Genomic DNA, 8,016 nt, shown 5'->3' with positions numbered 1-8,016 from the left:
GGAAACCCAAAAAAACCAACAAATAACAGGACCATGCCAATGACTGCAATGTCCTGTACTGTAAAGTCTCTACTCTGCTGGCTATTTGAGGGCAGGGTCTTTTGAAATTTGATCAATTTCAACAGAAGCACACCGTTCATGCTGACCTCTGTGAGGATAGATCGTCTAATTTAGGGAGGGCAAGCATACTTAGCTGGGTTTCAGGACCTCTGAAGGGCACCTGATTGTGGGCTGCTTTGAAGCTTCCAGTCCCTGAAATAGAAACACAGCTGCTGTTCCAAATTTAAGGAAAAAGGAAAAGGGAAGAAAAAACCCACAAGAGTACAGCAAATTGGTCCTGTAATCAAAGGATGCTGGATGCTTTCTTTTCTGTTTTGTCTTTTTTTAAAAATAAAAATAAAAAGTCTGCTCAATTAAAGGAACAAAGTTAATGGAATCATTTTTGCCTGTGATACAAATCCCAATGGCCATGTGCTACATGAGGATCTGAAATAACAAAAGTGCAGCATGACAAACGCATAAATAAGGCCTTATTGAGACTGAAGGCTTTTCATTGATAACACACAAACTGTTTCGTGCAAAAACACATATTGTTACATTGTGTTTTTTTGTCACAGTCGAAATGTGAACGAAATCTCTAAAATGTCAGTTCCGCTTTTGCTCATTCAGTATCGATTGCTATGAACACTTGCGGTGGAAGTTGGAACCTGAGAAGTTTGAGAGTGACAGAGATTTGAATGAAAAAGAACTCTCGCTGCATCAGCGTACGGAGCTATTCATGGAAAACAGCGGAGCGGTCAGAACGAATGACAGAGGGGAAGTGTGAAGAAAGAGGCGAACGGTGTTTGTGAGCACTTACGGCCCTGCCTGGATTAGCTGTGCTCAATTTGCATACTATAGATCTCTGAATCTTAGTTTAAGGACAATACAAAAAAAATGTTTGTATGACTCTGTAGGACAGATATCAGAGGAGAGCTTTCCACCACGGTTTGATGTTTTGAATGTTTTGAATGCTTTGAAGCGTGCAGCAGCCTGGACGATTCAGAGAAAAGAGAAAGTGCGAGAAATGTAAAGAGCGAATGATGAGTTAGGAAGAGAGGTGACAGGTAAGCTAAAGCAAAGAACGCCGTCCTTGTGACCTCAGTGGAATCTATACACTTGGGTCTAGTCACACAGTCTCTGCAAACATCAGAGCTCAGGAATAAACACACACACGCAGGATTACTGTACATCCGCACTGCCGTATGGATTTGCGAAAGGCGTTATGTAAATTGTTGTTGTGTCAACAGAGTTCTCTGTGTGTGTGTGTGTGTGTGTGTGTGTGTGTGTGTGTGTGTGTGTGTGTGTGTGTGTGTGTGCGCGCACACAGCAGCCTGCCTCAGCACTTTGGGTTTCACACCGATGTCGATAATACTCTTTCATCGATAAAACTAATCTGATTTCTCCCATTGCACAAATGAAGTTTGCATTGTATTCCTCCTTGTTGTGCTTTGTGGTATTGATGCTATTATACACAACTGCGAGATGGCACCAGCGCTAGTGTTTATCGCTTGTTTCTTTTCTAAATTTGGTTTTCTTGAATTTCTATTGCTAAACACTCTCTGGCTTGAGGCGAGGGCTTTTGATAAACGTGTAAGTAGGTGTTTGAATACAAACAGCTAGTGCACGCTAACAAAACCAGTGCTGTCTTTAATGGACGGGGTGTTGTCCAAAAAAACAATCAATTTTAAAGCAGCGCAGCTGATGATTAGACATAAAAATAAAAAAGTTATAAATATAGACTACTACTTTAAAGAGATCAGTGGATACAACACATTTGCCTTCCTCTTGGTATCTTGACACCCAATAAAGTTAAAGTACAGCGTTCCCTCGCTATAACGCGGTTCATCTTTCGCGGCCTCGCTGTTTCGCAGGTTTTCTTTGTGCAAATATAATGGGGTTTTGGGGTTGTTTTTTTTAAACAGCGCATTGTGTTCTGCATCCTGATTGGCTTTAGATCATTGTCAATTAATCTTGTGCCGTGTCAGAATGTGTTCAGCTTGTCAAATTTACATAAATCTTCAAACTCTAGCAGTGTGTCTCTGAAGTGCTGTACTGTATGTTTGTAAGATGTTTGTGTAAAACAAACACAACAATGTCAACGAAACGTTTTGCACCGTCAAAGGCACCTGCAGTAGCACCCAAAAGGCAGAGGAAGATGCTAACCATCGCACAAAAAGTTGGACTTGGACATGCTAAAGGAAGGTAGAAGTTACTGTATTTTTCGGATTATAAGGCGCATTAAGCAAAACAAAACAGTCAAATAAGTCAACCTTTAATCAACTCATCTCTTCTTGCTTCCTCTACTTCCGTACAATTGATTCATTAATGTTGAATTCTCTGGCAGCTGCTCTGTTCCCATGTTCTGGGCCTGAAAACAGGGTTTGATCTTTGGTTTCATTCTATACTGGACTTATTTTTCTATGAAGGTTTGAACTTTGAGAGTCTTTAAACAACAGAGAAAAGTGTGAAAATATTGATGCCTGTCTGAGAAAAGTATATAACATGTGTAGTGAGGGGTTTTACAGCCTTAAAACATCTATAGTAATTGTAAAAAATAAAGTTGGCTACTTCGCGGATTCACCTGTTTATATTTAAAGCATAACTCTGCAATAAACGAGGGAACACACAGCTAAATTAGTATAATTTTTTACTTGCATTAGTAGATGCAAATAAAAATTAAACAAGACAGTATGAAGACATAATAGTAGCTAAAATTTAGTATAGAGCTGTTCACTAATACCTGTGTGGGGGTTGGATTGGTGATCCCTTGGCATTCCTAACTGGGCTTTGGCATGACTCTGATCACCAAAGTTCTCCTAATGGCAACCGAACACCTTGCATGCTATTTCTGTCCCTGTGTGTGTGTGTGTGTGTGTGTGTGTGTGTGTGTGTGTGTGTGTGTGTGTGTGTGTGTGTGTGTGTGTGTGTGTGGACAGGTGAATGAGAAACACATTTTAAAGTGCATTCTGAATCTCTTAAGGTTCAAAGGTGTAATATAACTGCGTAGCATTTACCATTTAGAGCTGTTTTCAACATATTCCATGTAACAGTAACTTCGGCCTCTGGAAAAGGTCAAGATGTTCATTTATACTTGGGTGACTTGTGCCTTTAAATCCACGGATCCAGAGCGAGTGTGACTGTGTGAGGCATTTGTCACCACCTCTAATGTCTAAAGCTGTGGTCTCTGTTCTGTGCAGTTACCGCCACGCGTCCAGATATGGCCTTGGCATAAGCAAGTGCTCAGCTACTGTGCTGTCTCCCTCCGCCTTCTTTTTTAACTTGAAATTAGTTTCAATAAAAGGGACAGGCACTAATAAAAATTGTTGTCTTATACAGTTTTATAGCAAAAAGAAGGCAGTTGACAGCAACCTGTATTCATAAGTCTGAATTTGACAGCTACTGCTGGTTGGATAAAACTGAAAATCCGGATGTACTATAAAAGCAAAATAATGAATTTTTAACTTTTGTTCTTGCACATGTGTCTATAAGTCTTGGCTGGCCTGTTTCAAAGGCCTGAACATCAACTCAACAGTTGTATAAATTCCAAGTAAAGGATACGCGTCCACACTGCCTAGCTTTCCACCGTGTCTACTGGCCACACATGAAAATGAAACTCGCCTTTACAGCTCCATCACTTTGAGATGTTCTTTGAGACCCGACTCAAAGAACATAGGCTATTGTGCTGTAATTGCATGTCTCTTTTCAGTTCAGTGACTTTCTGAAGCTTCTGTTCCCCATCTGTATCTCCATATCATGGTGTGTGGATTCACAAATCAAAATAATGATCCAAATTATGTTCTTTGAAAACAGAAATAGTCTCGTAGCTAACAGATACACGGGCTTCTCTTTACTGTCGTTAACGACTTAGGCTGCTCGGTCTCCTGCCTCAGCTGAGACGGCATTAAATTTGTGTTACATCCTGTCTGCTACCTTGTTAACTCGCAGGTGCTACAGACATGCACCTGCCTGTTTGGTTTGGCAGCTACAACTCAGTGGGCCAAAATTTACCAAGATCTACTGAAATCTGCAAATGGCCAGATTTGGCACATGGACCTTGATCTTGACACACGTGGGCCATACATTATATAGACAAACACTCAGATCTGTGGTAATTGTAGCTGATATTAGAAAATAGTGTTTTTTATTTTGTTGCAATCATTCCTGTTTAAAAAGAGAGAAATTCCCTCATGTTTTCTGTTACAGGAGAAAAAGTCAGGGTCTTAAATAACCTCACTAGATAAAAATCATTTAGTTGTAAAATCTGAATTAAAGAGGTTTTGTTAGCTTCTATTTCTGCTGAAATCCATTCGCAAACCCCTGTGTTCTAATACTTTTAATTTCTGTAATTATTAGTTGTGTAAGTTCCTGCTGTGAGCCCTTTTCCTTCTTCCTTTGAGCCACTCTCAGGTGCACATGCACAGAAAAGGCTAACAGTCCTCAACGAGATGGCACCCAGTTTAACGTGACTGTTTATTACTCCTTTGTTGCAGAACTGCAGTGGGAGATGGCAACCTCATGTAGTTTCCTAGCAGACAACTTATAAGATCACATTAACATGTGAGGACGGAAGTAATAATTAATACCCTGCATTTGATATTAAGTAGTTTGCGTTTGCTGTAACGCAAACTAGTTAAAATGAAAGGAAGACTTTATAATCAGAGCTCAGCATCAAGCCAGTCAAACCTCTGAGATATTAATCTGGTCAGTTATGTAGCGAGGAGGTTGTTAATCAGTTTCAGCTGCATTAGTGTTAATTAAATTAACTTCAGATGCACTAAAAGGGCGACAATGAGACAACTTCCAAAAACAGGAATGGTCTTCTTTCACTAGTTTTGCATGGTTGCAGGTTGTAGAGGTAGTCCAACACCTCCAGGATGGCATGTCAATGTGTGCCATTGCCAGAATGTATGTTGCACACTCTCAAGATCATGGTGGAGATCCGAGGAGACAGGAAGATAGTCTAGGTGAGCTGGACAGGACTGTAAAAAGTCTCTAACCAATCAGTAGGCCAGTATCTGTTCCTTGGTGCAAGGAGGAACAGGATGAACACTGCCAGAGCTACAAAATAACCTCCAGCAGGTGCAGTGGATCCTTGGTTACTCCTGATGCACGACAATGCCTGGCCTTGTGTGGAAAGAGTATGCAGGCAGTTACCGGAGGATAAAGGAATTGATACCATTGACTGGCCCCCACACTCGCCTGACATAAATCCCATAGAACAGCTCTGGCACATTATGTTTCGGTCCATAACCACCAGATTACACATCAGACTGTTACTCCAGTGAAATTTCAGCAAAAAGGACTATCACTGCATCACTTTTCAATTTGACTTTGCGAATATCATTGAATTCAGCCCTCTGTAGTTTGAGATCCATTGAAATCTGATGTGTTTTCCAAGTGTTTCCTTCATTCTTTTTGAGCAGTGCATAAGATAATCTCTCATCTTTACTATTTAAAACCATGTTATTTCATGTATTCAGTTGAAGAACATTCAGTTACAATGAGGAGGTGGTACACTGAACAGCTGATTTGTATGCCACCGCTTAAACCAAAACGGCCCAAACACATTCGAGCCAAAGCACGATTTTTCCCTGGGAACTTGCTGCAACCCTCTGTGGACATATCTACACGATCACATTAAAACCTAAACTGGAGAGTGTTATTGTCCCTTGGCCTACATCTGAGAAAGCTCAGCTGTTGGTTGCACATTCACTTTAAGTGTGAGCTGCCCCTCCAGACACTGGCAGAGCTTCATGAAAGCCTGAAGCGCTTGGAGACTCTTCAAGGAGATCTGGCCAAACCACAGGCTCAGCTTCCTTTCATCCATGAGTTTCCCGGCCGTAATAAATTTAAAGTCCTTAAAGTCCAGGAAAAACCTATATGCATAATGTCTGGTTATCTGGAATATAGATTATAATATAATTATTACATTGGCAACATTTCCTTCACAGTTGCTGAGAACAGGCACCTTCCGTTGCAACATTACTTACTGAAAGCAAATTAAAATGCCTGTCATACTTTGTGCTGCTGATCATTATAATTGTACAGGGACGCAGGGGAGGAGATTACTCATTGGCTCTTTGATAAAAAGAGAGATGTGGCTCAGGCCAGTAGCAAGAATTTTTTGTATAAACATAACATCATTTCACCTTCATGATAATCAGGGACAAGATTTCGAAGGACTTTTTTCCCACTCTGAAGTGAAGTAATGACATCTGTGTAGGCATCAAAACAGATGAGTGGAAATTTGGGGGGGAAAAAAAGATTATCATTCTCATCATGATTTCAGTCCTGCGGCTTTCGTCCCCGCAGGAACAGGATTTATGAGGTGTTGATTGAGGTGTCTGTGTGGCTCAAGCAGGCGCTGACTGACAGCTACTTCATACTAGGTAACGCAAGAAGTTCAAGAACAGTCTCATCCTCTCCTCTTCCAGAGGAAGATCACAGGTCGTATACTATGTCACTCACTCGCTCTTTCTCTTTTTGTTTTAGAGAGTTGGTAAATAACAGAAAGATACTGGGCAGCCAGGAATAGAATAAGATAACTGTCCGTTGGCGCTGACACTGTGGAGGTTCAACGCAACGACAACCAAAACATATTCCCTCAGTTGGTGTTGTGATGGACAGAGATCAGTTTTTTTAAATTACCTAATGAAAAATGTGTAAAATCATGGGTGGAGGCTTTGGCTGGGGTACGGTGGCCCTAAGAGATGGTAAATGGCCTGTATTTGTATAGTGCTTTACTAGTCCCTAAGGACCCCAAAGCGCTTTACACATTCAGTCATCCCCCCATTCACACACACATTCACACACTGGTGATGGCAAGCTACATTGTAGCCACAGCCACCCTGGGGCACACTGGCAGTGATCAAATCCACTGCAACCGAGCATATAGAAGAAAACTGTATAAGCACACAAAACACTACTGAAGTTGAATAAAACACAAAGGTGTTGTGAGGGAGTTATTGGCAGCCATCTGCCGTGACCTGCAGATGGCTGCCCCTCCCTCAGTCTGATTCTGCCTGAGGTTACTTCCTGTTAAAAGGGAGTTTTTAATTCCCACTGTCGCCAGTCGTAGGGGGTCGTAGGGTATCATATCTTAGAATATATGAAGTGTCATGAGGCAAATGCTTTTGTCATTTGTTGTGATTTGTATATAAACTAGTGCTGTCTGCATTAATCTTGTTAAAATAACATTAACGCCATAACTGCATTGACACGGCAAATCTCCGTTAGCGAGTTAGCGCGGATCGCCCCATGCGTGGGCCTGCACGGCGTTAACGTGTTAGCACGGTTAGCTTGTTAATGCGTCAGCACCATCCAGCTGACAGCACTAATATAAACAAAGCTGCAAACACTTGTGTTGTGTTTCGTGTGCTTTCCCAGCTTTTTTCTATTTCCTGGTGTTTACTTAAATTGCAGTCCGTTTGCTCTCTCAGTGGTAGCGCACTAGAGCCATTCTCAGCTAACGTAGGAAGTGAGGCAGCCCTGGACAGGTCTGCAGTGTGTTATGGGGCTAACACAGAGAGACAGACAACCCATTCACACACCTACAGTCAGTTTAGAATCACCAAATAACATAATAATTGAAAACACTTTTCGGACAAAAATAACTGAATGTTGCTGTTAAGTCAACACAGCTAGCCAACACATGTGGCAGGCAAAAGCTAATTGTTAGCAACTCACACTGACGATAACCCGTTCAATCCTTGTTGTTGAAACGGGAGCTCTCTGAAGCACTCAACAAATGTTGTTCAGTGTCGTGAACGTCAGCTACTACTGGTGTTTTCAGCTGCTAGTGAGGGGAAGGGCTGTGTGTCTGTCTGCAGTGGTGCTGTGCTGTGAAGTTGTGTGTCTGCTGAAGGTGGTGAAGAAAGCAACGGTGGTATTGATGTTGATGTTTTAAATGAGGAGTGTCAGTTTCTTTTGACAACCCTATTGTGTGTGCAGTATACACGTGTCAGGGGTTGTGTT

The sequence above is a fragment of the Maylandia zebra genome, linkage group LG3 (assembly GCF_041146795.1).
Source record: "Maylandia zebra isolate NMK-2024a linkage group LG3, Mzebra_GT3a, whole genome shotgun sequence".
Classification (NCBI taxonomy): domain Eukaryota; kingdom Metazoa; phylum Chordata; class Actinopteri; order Cichliformes; family Cichlidae; genus Maylandia; species Maylandia zebra.
This window is presented reverse-complemented; position numbering follows the sequence as displayed.